The sequence below is a fragment of the Nannospalax galili genome, unplaced genomic scaffold (genome assembly GCF_000622305.1).
Source record: "Nannospalax galili isolate Female #2095 unplaced genomic scaffold, S.galili_v1.0 scaffold613, whole genome shotgun sequence".
Taxonomy (NCBI): domain Eukaryota; kingdom Metazoa; phylum Chordata; class Mammalia; order Rodentia; family Spalacidae; genus Nannospalax; species Nannospalax galili.
Genome location: NW_008332065.1, coordinates 855,608 through 867,451, shown reverse-complemented (window position 1 = coordinate 867,451; position 11,844 = coordinate 855,608).

Below are 11,844 nucleotides of genomic sequence, written 5' to 3'. Positions count from 1 at the left end.
TTCACTCAAGCTATGCACTCATCCTGTTATACCTCCTTTACTGAATGTAATAGAAATAACACCCTGTATTTTTACTCCACGGCCATTTCTTATAAAATGGCCTCTGGGGGCTTGGATTGGACCCTTAATACTCAGGTAATAGGATCAGAAAAATATAATTCTAAAACCCTTAGTGCAGGCTGTTATGTAGAACCTGGAAAAAAGGCATGTTGGCCACAACAAGCTCCGATCCACATATCAGATGGAGGGGGCCCGACAGACGAAGTTAAAGAAGAATATGTCCGAACTACATTACAAAAACAAAAAGAGTCTCTCCTGCCTTTTACCCACTAATTGGACTGGTTCATGTGCCCCCGCATTGCTTTTGCCAGACATAGACATAATTCCAGGAGATGAGCCTGTGCCTTTGCCTAGCTTTGACACATTCGTTCCTAGGCACAAACGAGCGGTCCAATTTATTCCATTGCTTATTGGACTGGGTATCTCAGGAGCACTCGCTACTGGCTCAGCTGGTGTAGGAGTGGCAATAGACACTTACAACAAATTATCTCAGCAGTTAATTGATGATGTTAATATGGTCTATCGGTCTGTACAAGATCTTCAGGACCAGGTAGACTCACTGGCCGAGGTTGTCTTACAAAATAGACGGGGACTTGATTTACTAACAGCAGACAAGGGAGGTATCTGTTTAGCTTTACAGGAAAGATGCTGCTTTTATACCAACAAGTCCGGGATCGTCAGGGATCGGATCAGAAAGCACCAAGAAGAGCTAGAAAAAAGACGCCAAGAGCTCTTTGCAAACCCCATGTGGAGCATGTGGAATGGAATCCTGCCCTATCTTCTACCTCTCCTTGGGCCCCTAGTGGAGTTCTTGCTCATAATTTCCTTTGGGCCATGGGTGTTCTGAAAGATTACTGACTTTATTAAAATACAAATTGATTCGGCCACTAAGGCCTCTATCCACTACCATCGGCTACAGCTTGAAGATCCAGAGGGTAGTGAGTATGACACATCCCTTGGATCCCCCTCAGCACCCTTAGACTTTTCCACCCTTGCTAACCCACCCAATGCTCGGTGGAACTTTAGTCACTAATGAAAAGATCAATGTGGGGCCTTACCAAAAGAAACAAGAATCCCGACTCTGGGGACCCACCACATAGCCTAAGGCAGATCTTTCATTCGTTAAAGTTATTAATAAAGGGTGAGATGTCGGGAGCTGGAGAAACAACATTCATTACCAAAAAATATAATATGGCTCTACAAACAGTTGACTTAAGCAGGACATTCTGCCTGCACTAGTAACCTTGAGAAAGAATTTATGGCAAGGTTATCTTTCTCTTCCCCTTGCAAACAGTTCTCGGAAAAGATAAGTCATGCAGTAATCTCTTGGAACACCTGGTGGTCAGTCATGTTGCTGAATTGCTCAGTCCCTCTCCCATATCCATAAGAATGCTGTAACCTTTGACCAACTTCTTCAACCCCTTCTAAATACAAACTGTATATAAGGAAAGCTTACAGTTCAATAAAGCGAACCCTTGACAAGTGGACTTGCTTGGGCTCCGTGTCTTCTTTCTCGCCCGTTTTTCCTTTCAGGGAGTGGTCCCCCTCGAGCTTTACCTGTACAGGGTCCCCACAGGCAGGGGCAACACAGTGTAGAGAAAAGTTGTGAGTTAATTCTCAGAGATGTCTAGAGGTTGTTCAGTGTATGCATAAATGTGCATAGTAATTTTTATAAAATAAACCAAATAAAGTTTAAAAATAGTTATTCTGAATACGTTGTAGTTGTATCATTTTGTCTCCGGATGTTCTTTTGGAGGCAAGAGACTGGCTCAGGCCATCTTGGGGATCATTTCTTATAATGTGTCCCTATGAGAAGCCATGTGCTGCTGTGAACCAGATGTCAGAGTACGAGTCTGAGGAAATTCAAATGGGTCTTTAGCCAGAGAAACAGAAGCACAGACGCCACATGACCAGGAGCCTGAGGGAACTCTCCCAGGATCCAGACACCTCCATTCAAGCCAAACGAGGATTCCTGGTTTCAAGTGCTGATGGGAATTTTAGGAACAGCTAGTATAAAGCAGTTCAGTGTAGACTTAAGCATGAGAATTAAGGGCAAAAGAGTCGTCCTAGGGGAGAAAAGTGTGAGATACATCCAAGCCAGCAGAGGTTCCCCAAAAGAACTGTGCCTGTCCCCTCAGACAGGTCACATCTGCCTTCATACAAAGCCCCACTGCAGGAAACAGAGGACCAAGAACAGGGGCAGAAAAGATGAGACAGGAAGACCAGTTCCAGAATTTGTCTCCAGCTCTGAAGATAAGTTAACATAGTAAACCAAGCCTATAACCAGCTAGAGTTTTGTTTGCTCAAACCATTTTTCAAGCCTTTAAAGGTCTGAAAGCAACATAAACCAGACTGAATGTCAAAACCAAAATACTTTCAAAGCAAGAAAACAAGAAAAGACACCTTAAAACAAACACTTTGAAAGCAAATACAAACCCAAGGGCGTCTAACAAATAAGACCCTAAACAACCAGTTCAAATACTATTTTGTATAAACAAGTATCACTTAAAAGTTTTGTGAAACACTCAATAGACCTAGAGACATTGTTCAATAAATTTAAAAGTGTTTAGGGTACCCAAGTTTATAAGGCCTTTGAATGCATCATCAAAATATCCATGTTGATAAATCTGTACATGTGTATTTTAATTGGGCATGCCAAAGTAAAACTAATAATTTTGTGCACAATAAAAGAATGAAGAGAAAAAAACGAAGTAGCCAATTTGTTTTGATGGAAACAACATATGAAAACAACACATGACAAAATTACATGAGATCAACACATGCGAAAACTTACAGACATACATGACATAATTACGTGAGATCTCAATCAACACATGGAATACGATTATCATAGACACACTTGACAAAATTACACAAAAACTAGGTATACCAAAAACACAATAATTAAGGAGTTTGATTAGGATGGTCCTTTGCAAGTAAACACTCATTTTTTAAATCTGAATGGGAGGAGAACACTTCCTCCATAACCTCCTCATAGCTATGAGGCAGTTCTTCCTCCTCTTCTGGCAAGCATAAGGCTGGGGTTTAGGGTTCAAGTAGTCTTCATCTGGAATCAAGTATTCTTCCCCAGCAAGGCCTGATATCAAGCCACTTGACTTCACAGAAAGTTTTAATTTGGAGGGTTTTATCTTTATGCCATAATCTCCTGTATTGCCTAGTTTAAAGTTGTCCCTAATTATTCCATTAAATTCCTATTTTACCTAAATGGGGCCAGCACCTCAGAATCACACCAAGGTTTAATTGTGACCTCCTTTCCTTCCTGACTGGAGGCCAGTGCCATCTGGGGATCAGCCCATGCTGGCTTCTACCTGTCCAACCCGGGACAGGGGAAGCTTACCTGGTTTGGGCATCCATTCTGGCTCTCCGTCTCACTTCACCTGGTGAGAGGCTCCAGTTCAGGGCTATGCAGCTCTCTCTGGCCTCCTGGAAGGAGACCCTGATAGGTAATTTTTCAGGGATGTGCACTTCTCTGTTCCAGGGGCTGAGAGGGGTTTCAGAGTGAAGGAGCAACAGCCTCTATTACCAACCAGGGGTACGGTGGCTTGATCTCTCTGGGGCCTCCAGAAATGCTATGGAAAAATCAGAGACCAACAGCCAAAGTGAGGAGAGGGAGTTTAATTTAATGCTAGTGGGACTGACCCACGGATCATTCCGTAAAAAGAGTCAGCCCCCAACTCAAGTTTTTTGGGGCCTTTGTACTATAACCACAGGGGGCAGGGGAGAAGACTCCTGTTTACCTCCTTGATTTCTATCTTTTGTGTTGGAGCTTTTCCTACCCCAAAGTTCTTAATTAGCATCACATTCCAAGAGCTTTTAGCATCCATCTGATGTACTCTTGTATTTCCATTATAGAAGAAAACCATAAGTTGTTTAAGTCGATCTTACACTAGCTGTCAATAAGGGGGGCTGGACCATACTAAGTGGGGAAAGCTTTGGGTAAGAAAGCAGTCCCTGCCAGGCATGGTGGCACAGGCATTTAGTTCCAGCACTCAGGAGGCAGAGACAGGCAGATCTTTGTGAGATAGAGGCCAGTCTGGTCTACATAGGGAGTTCCAGGTCAGCTGGGGTTACAGGGAGACCCTGTATCAGGAAAGAAAGAAAGAAAGAAAGAAAGAAAGAAAGAAAGAAAGAAAAGGAAGGAAGGAAGGAAGGAAGGAAGGAAGGAAGGAAGGGAGAGAGAGAGATCCCTGACAGAAGTAACTGAGGCCTGTAATTGGCTAGGGTAGTGAGCAGGGTACGGTAGCCCCTAGGGGGTGATGGTAGGATTTGAGTTGAGGTTTTTATCTCATTCCGGACGTCAAGTGGTCTTTCCTTGTTTTAGGATACCAGCTGAATAACTCCCCTCCATTCTCCTCCCTCCATTCTCTAGTCCCAGTAACACAATGTAGGACATCAAGGACTTTTCTCTAACAACTACGTCCTCTAATTACCAACATCAAACTCTATTAATGATTTTATCAGGATATAGTCATACAGAAGAGAAAACCAGATTCACGGGTTTTAATGATGACATTTAATAATGTGAAGAGCAGTCCAGAGATCAGGAACTCCAAGATGTATTTGGCGGTTCAGCAAAGTCATTAAATGCCCAGGTCCTTCCCACATTCTGTTCCATCAAGCCAGATGTCTCCTTCCAGCTTTAGATCTGTAACTACCTGGTGACACAGTAGCTGCTTTACCCCAGAAATGAAGCCCTTACCTAATTGTGTTTAAAGCAGAAAAGGAGGGGCAAGCTTTTCTTATATACATCTTTCCTGAAGGAAAAGAATTTTCTTGAAGTCCTCAACAAGTTCTTTTATGACACACATATTAGCCAGAACCAGGTCTCATAGTTATCCCTAGAACAACCACTGGAACAAGGGAACAGAGTTCTTATGATTATCCCAGACCAGTCACAGTTCATCTCCTAGAACTGAGTATATGTTACTCCTGAAATCAAAGTTCTGTTAATAAAAGAGGAAGAGGGGAATATGTCCCTGTAGCATCAAACCATCAACATCTCTCACATGCATTGCCAAAAAGAGCCATCAAGGGGTTGGAGAGATGGCTCAGTGGTTAAGAGCAGTTGGTGCTCTTGTAGAGAACTGGAGTTTGGTTCCCAGCACTCACATCAGGGGCACCAGGGGCCTCTGTGGGCACACACACACACACACACACACACACACACACAAAGTAATAAATAAACCTTTTTTTAAAGGGCCATCAAAAGTGCTTAGTGATCTGAAGGTAACTAATGTAATCAGTGATTTTTGCTTTTGCTTATCTTCTGCTTAAGAAATCTCCATTGCCTCCTAAAAGAGCTCCTGTATACATTTGAAGGCTTATGGGAACAAGTAACATGCTGGAAGGAAAGAAACATCTGTACGTTAAAGAAAAGCAATCAATCAAGAATATTCAATTGAAATAAAACAAGTAGCTCCCCCCATACCCCTATATGCATATATGAAGATACATGCTAGAAAATGTAGTTTTATTTTAGATGCCCGTATTGTTAAAAATCAAAAGGTAGAGAGTAAAAAATTCATTAAAAATGAAGACAATAGCTCAGACTGGCGCTCCAGTGATAAACACGGCCCACTGGGATGTTTTGGAATAGTTCTCCAATTGCAATGTTAGTGTGTGTAACTTTTCCTGTGGAGATGTCTTAGTTTATTTTCCAGGTGTGGTGACAAAATACTCTGACAAAAGCAACTTAGGAGAGAAAAGACTTATTTTAGCGCACAGCTCCACGTTATCATTGAAGGGAAATCGAGGCAGCAGGAACTTGAAGCAGCTGGTCACATTCACAGTCAAGAACAAAGAGAGAAAGAATGCACGCATGCCTATGCTTATTTCTCCACTCTCAGGCAGTTCAGGACTCCCTGCCTAGGGAATGGTGCCACCCACAGTGGGTGGGAGTTCCCATACCATTTAACACTATAAAGATAATCCTCCACAGACATGCCTATAAACCAGCCTAATCTAGACAGTCCCTCACTGACACTGCCTTCCTAGATAGTTCAATTGTGCCATACTGATAACTACATCTATTTGCTCATATAGGGTTCTGATGCCAGACCAAAGAAATGATTCCACACATTCCTAGACTGCTGAACCAATAAGTTTATTGGGGTTACTTAAAGGAGCATGGATGACCCAAAGGCACATGTATTACTGCAAAGTCTGCCTAAGCATGGGTGATAATTTACGAAAGCTGTATTCTGCAGTTCCTGCTCAATTTGCAGGCAGTCTGGCAATCTATCTCCTCTACCCAAGAAATTACTTACTTCCTATAAAACCCTGGGAGGGGCCTTGTGATGCAACTTTAGAGAGCTTTCTAAGCCTTGTCAGTTTCACGACCTTCCTGATCTGAGTATCTCAGCACCTTTCATGAGGAATACTCTGGTGTGAAGGAAATGGCTACACAACACAATGGTTGGATAGTTCAGCACTGAGAACAGGACCCCAAAGGCTAAAACAAACAGGGTGTTTATTGTACAGGTCAGGGGAGAGGGGATTTCTGTAAAGCAGGGCCCTGGACAAAGAAAAATACAGCTTTTTATACTTTTATGCTTTCATGTTTCTTATAGATAACAGTATACATTTCAACTGGTGTCTTTAAAAACTCTTGTAAGAGAATACAAAATGGCTGGAATGCCGGAGGACAGGAAGACCTTGAGGGTTTGAACAGGAGATGGGCAGAAATCTATGTGCACTGACGTCATTCATAACTTACTATTACATCAGCACTTGGGCACATAAAAATTTGGTAATTAAGATGCACAGATGTTTTCATCTCCAGAATATAAAAAAACATAAGCTATGACAATATAAATACTATGAACTGTACAGTAATAACAAACAATACAAAGATAACAAAAACCTCATTTACTAAACTCTAGGAAATTTGTGAGGTCTGGATAAAATTTTATTAACTAGACTATTTAAAATACACACACACACACACACAGAGAGAGAGAGAGAGAGAGAGAGAGAGAGAGAGAGAGTGAGTGCAGGTGCCTGAAGAGTCCAGAGGCATTGATCCCCCTAGAGCTAGTTAAAGGCAGTTTTAAATCACTCCATGTGAATGTTGGAAACTACCTGGGGCTCTCTGCAAGAGCAGTAGATGCTCTTAACTGCTGAATCATCTCTCTAGCTCCTTTGTCTCTGTTTTAGCATTTATCTTGGTACTCCCTGTTTAGAAAAGCCTCTCTTGAATAAGCTCTTAAAATTGCATTAAAGGGGAATTTATCAGCAGCTTGATCATAAGTACAGGGTACAGGAAGGAAGGAAGGAAGGAAGGAAGGAAGGAAGGAAGGAAGGGAGGAGAGGTCTCAAGACCAGCTCAAGATCTGATGATTGGCTAGAAGAACTCATAGAACTCATCACATGATACTCAGGGTTGTGATTTATTGCTAAAAACTAAAACAAAGAGAATTAAAACCAGCAAAGGGAAATAGCACATGGGGTGAAGTATGGAGGAAATTGGCCACAAACATCCAAGTCTTTCCCGACAGACACAAGGCTTAATTCCTCCAGCAATAAAGTGTAAGAACAGGTGGGAAGTGTTATCTTCCAGAGAAGGTCATTAGCACTCTAGTGCCAACTCTGTTTAGGAAGTGTGTGGTTTGGGTACCCTCTGCTTTGTACACCAACATTCCAGACCCTGGGAAAAAAGGCTGGTGTTCAGTCAAAGACAATGTACAAAGACGTCAGCCACATTAAACCCTCTTATCAATGAGGGAGTGCAGAGCACAGATTGTCATCCAAGGGCTAACCCTGCACCAGGAGGACCGCTTTTCCTGAGTTTGCCACATTCTAAGAAAAGGCATGTGAAGGCTCCCAGTTGGGTCCCTGAAAACCTGCCAGTGAGCTTGCCATTTTGTCCCACTATTTATTATGTTAGTATTCAGTCTGTTGAATAAAAAAACAAATGCTACTTTCCTTTCACCCACCACCCTTCCCTACCAAAACAGAACCAAATTGAGAAACTACATGGTTAATATAATCAGCTAACTATGAGTTGGGCCACAACAGGTTTGTAAAGCCATGGAGCTCTCTAATGGCAAGTTGACCCTAAAGTCAATTGCAGGAGGGAACGTCCACCCTGGACACTGGCCTCATTTCTAGATTAGTGAGGAGGCAGACAAAGGGCCCAAGGAGTAGCGCTGACCTGCTTCCTCAGTTACATACTGGCTATATACGTTCTAACGTTGGCCTGAAAGTTCTGCTTTGTTTTGTATCTACACTGTCCACTTTGCCACTCTGAGCTACACTGTCCACTTAGCCTCTGAGCTAAGTAAAACATAAGCCCTGTGTCTTTTCAGAGAAAAGAGAAACCTTTTCTTTTTGGCCCTGAACTCTTACATTTACTTGGATTAATTTTTTTTATTATTTTGAAGTTTATGTCTTTGAAAAGCTTTCTGTTTGATGTTTCTCGGATGTATGTAGCATCTGCCTCCCTTTCCTTTCCTGCCTACCTTCTTGGGTGACCACAGGATGGACCACCAGAGTACCACACATTGCTTTTACCAAATGCTGCTGGAAGGTAACAGCAGAAAGTGGTCCCCAGATTTTCCTAGCATAGAGAGCTTCTGGCTGTCTACACTTGCTTCAGTCAAAACAGTAAATATCCCGTTTGACACCAATCTCCGTGTTTCCTTCCTGGGCTTATTTGGTGGGAGTGGCCTCCAGAACTTTCCATGGTTCAGCAACTCAGCTGGCTCCTAAGTCTCTAGTTCTCCGCTTCTTTCCTCTCCACAGCATTGTTTCTTAGGATAGCCAAGGCTCCCTCTCTCTTGCTTTCTTTTATTATCTTAAAATAAATGATCATGGCATGTGATCAGAGTTACTCTGTAGTTTTCTGGAACCACAGCCCTTGCTAAGAAGCCAGTACGAGCAGTCATGCCCAGCAGCAGAGCATTTGTGGATGGGGAAGAAAAGAGACGCTCTGGAAAAGACAATCCTGTGGTCTTTAGCTTTGACAACACAGTCACCTATCTGTTCTCCCTCCTCTCTCCATGACTCTCCTTTCCTAGCTCTCCCACCTTTCCCTAAAGAACAGGGCTGAGCAGTCCCCATGGAATCCACATACTGAATAAAACATGCTTGTTTCCATGTTTGTTTTCACCCTGATGCGTTTTGCTGCCAACTAAATCAACTCTGAGTGATTTGGATAAATCTCTATGTTTGCTTCCTAGTCTCAACTGTTCTTTTCCTTTCCAGCCCCTACGTCAGCTCTGATAATACTATTATCACAGAAGTCTTACTGGCTTCCCACTCTCCTCAGAATAAGGCCAAGTGCCTTAATCTGCTTTGATTTGATCCTTATATCACAGTTTCTTTATTTAACAATTTTTGGGTAATCTATTTGGACTCAAGTTTTGGCCTAGTAGATATTTAAAGGAGAAGGAAATTTGGAGAAAAAAAAAAGGAAAGAAGAAAGGAAAAGATAGAGGGAGGGAAACACACAGAAGAAAGAAAGCAGAAAGCATATGGGAATGCAGTCCTGAGGACTGGGGCCTTTACATTCCAGCTTCCCTGGTGACCTCTGCCACACAGCAGTGCTTAGTACATAGAACAGCTGTGGTAAGTATCTGTGGGAGTAAAATAAACTATGCAGATATAAACCATAAGGTTTTTCCTCAAGACAAAGTAAGGGCATTTTGTGGAAGGGTCTTCATATAAACTTTCTGATACAGTCACTGTAACTTGGGACACTGTTTTCTAAGTGCTTAGAATTTCTTGGGATACTAAGCACATAATATATTTAATGGCATAGTCCGGTTACATGAATCTTATAATGAAGATTTCAGATAACGACCTTCTCAGAAGTTCAATGGAAATTCTGAGAATAAAAGCCCCTGTAATAGAACTAGGGAAGAAATCAAAGACCTGAACCTCCAGGTTTACTTTGGCTGTGTTAGAATGTGGTAGTCTTGAATATATAGGGAACGTGTGGTCACAGTAACCTGTCACTGAGCCAGGAAGCCCAAACTGGAAATAGCATCCAATGCCTTAAACTATGATATTCGTCCACTTCATCATGGAATGTCAGGGTTAAAATCTCAATTCCACTACATTGGGCTCTTTGCTTACTCTTTCTAAAAGTTCCTTTGCTCTTTGTGTGTAATAGAAAGAGTGACCCTACTGGACTGTTAAGAATGATCAGCTGGAGGAATCAGCACGATGCTTGGTATGAAACAAGAGCCTTTTACACTGAGTAGGATACAAGAAAGGACTCAGCTAATTTTCCACAAGACTAGTGTAGGAGTATTGTCTTAAGGTCAGCTTTTAGATTTTGGCTTGTCTAGGCTACAGATGTGACTTTCAAAACCACCTCCTCAAGAAGTGAATTCAGAGTCCCAGTGTTGTGTGCAGTCCAGAGAATGACCTACAATATCTGTACTTCCTTGTTTTTCTAAGATTTGTTTTTACTAGCTGGGTATGTTGGCACACACTTTTAATCCCAGCACTGGGGAGGCTGAAGCACGCGAATCTCTGTGAGATCAAGGTCAGCCTGGTTACATGGTGAGTTCCGGGCCAACTAGTGGCTACAGGGAGACTCTGTCTCCAAAAGATCAGATTTGTTTTTATTTTTGTGTGTGTTTGTATTTGTGTGTGTGCCACATGTATGTAGGTGCTCTTGCAGGCCAGAAGAGGGCTTTGGATCCTCTGGAGCTGGAGTTATAGGTGGTTGTGTGCTGTACTGCATGGTTGCTAGGAACAGAACTTTGGACCTCTGGAAAAGTAGGAAGTACTCTTGACTACTGTGCCATCTCTTTACCTCCATACTTTTAGTTTTCAATGAGTGAGTTTAAGTATTTAGCAAGCCAAAACAAAAGAATAAATAGCAATATATAGATGATAGATAGATAGATAGATGATAGATAGATAGATAGATAGATAGATAAATAGATGATAATAAAACATCATCAAATAAGGTGCTCAGAACACTCATCAGAAATCTACTGGAGAAGCCCTGTTGAGGCAGTGAGCTAGAGTTTCCCATGGAGAGAGTCCTGGGCAGAGCAGAGGCCCCTTGGGTGAGGCTTCCAAATAAAAGGACAAATGGCAACAGATAGAGAAAATATCATCAAATCAGGTACTTATAACATCGACTAGAAATTGACTGGGGAATTTGAGGCAGTCAGCTGGAGTATTCTATTGAGATTTCTCTCCATTGATGAACTTCTTATGACTGAACTTCCAGCTTCTCTTTCCCACTATAGGCACATTTATATTATGGGATAAACAACAGTAACCTCTATTGAAAATAGTTTACCTTGTGGTTGTTTTCAAGGGCACAGTATTTTTATGCCTGGGCTGTTTTGCTCTTACTCTCTCTCTCCCGATAGAGTTAGGACTGTTGGTCTGGTCCCCCACGGCCAGACATGGGGGACACTTTGAGACAGGTGTACTTGAGTCTGAATTGCTGGCAGGCAGCCCTGCTTCCACAGACAGCTTCTCAGTGAGCTCAAACAGCATCTGACAACTTACCATATAATACACATTATACCCAAGTAGCTATAATTCTTTTCTTAATTCTTAACTCAAAATTCTCATATGGAAACCATCATAGTCCGTTCAGGCCTCTATAACAAAACATTAGGGACCAGGTGCCTTGTAAAGAACAGATGTTTTTCTCCTAACAGTTCTGCAGATTGTGTTGACAGATTCTGTGCCTTTCTAGGGTCACTTCCCGATTTATCAGTTGTGCCTTATAACTATGTCCTTCTCAAGGAAGAGGAAGCAAGGTAGCTTTTAGGGCCTTTTTTTTTTTTT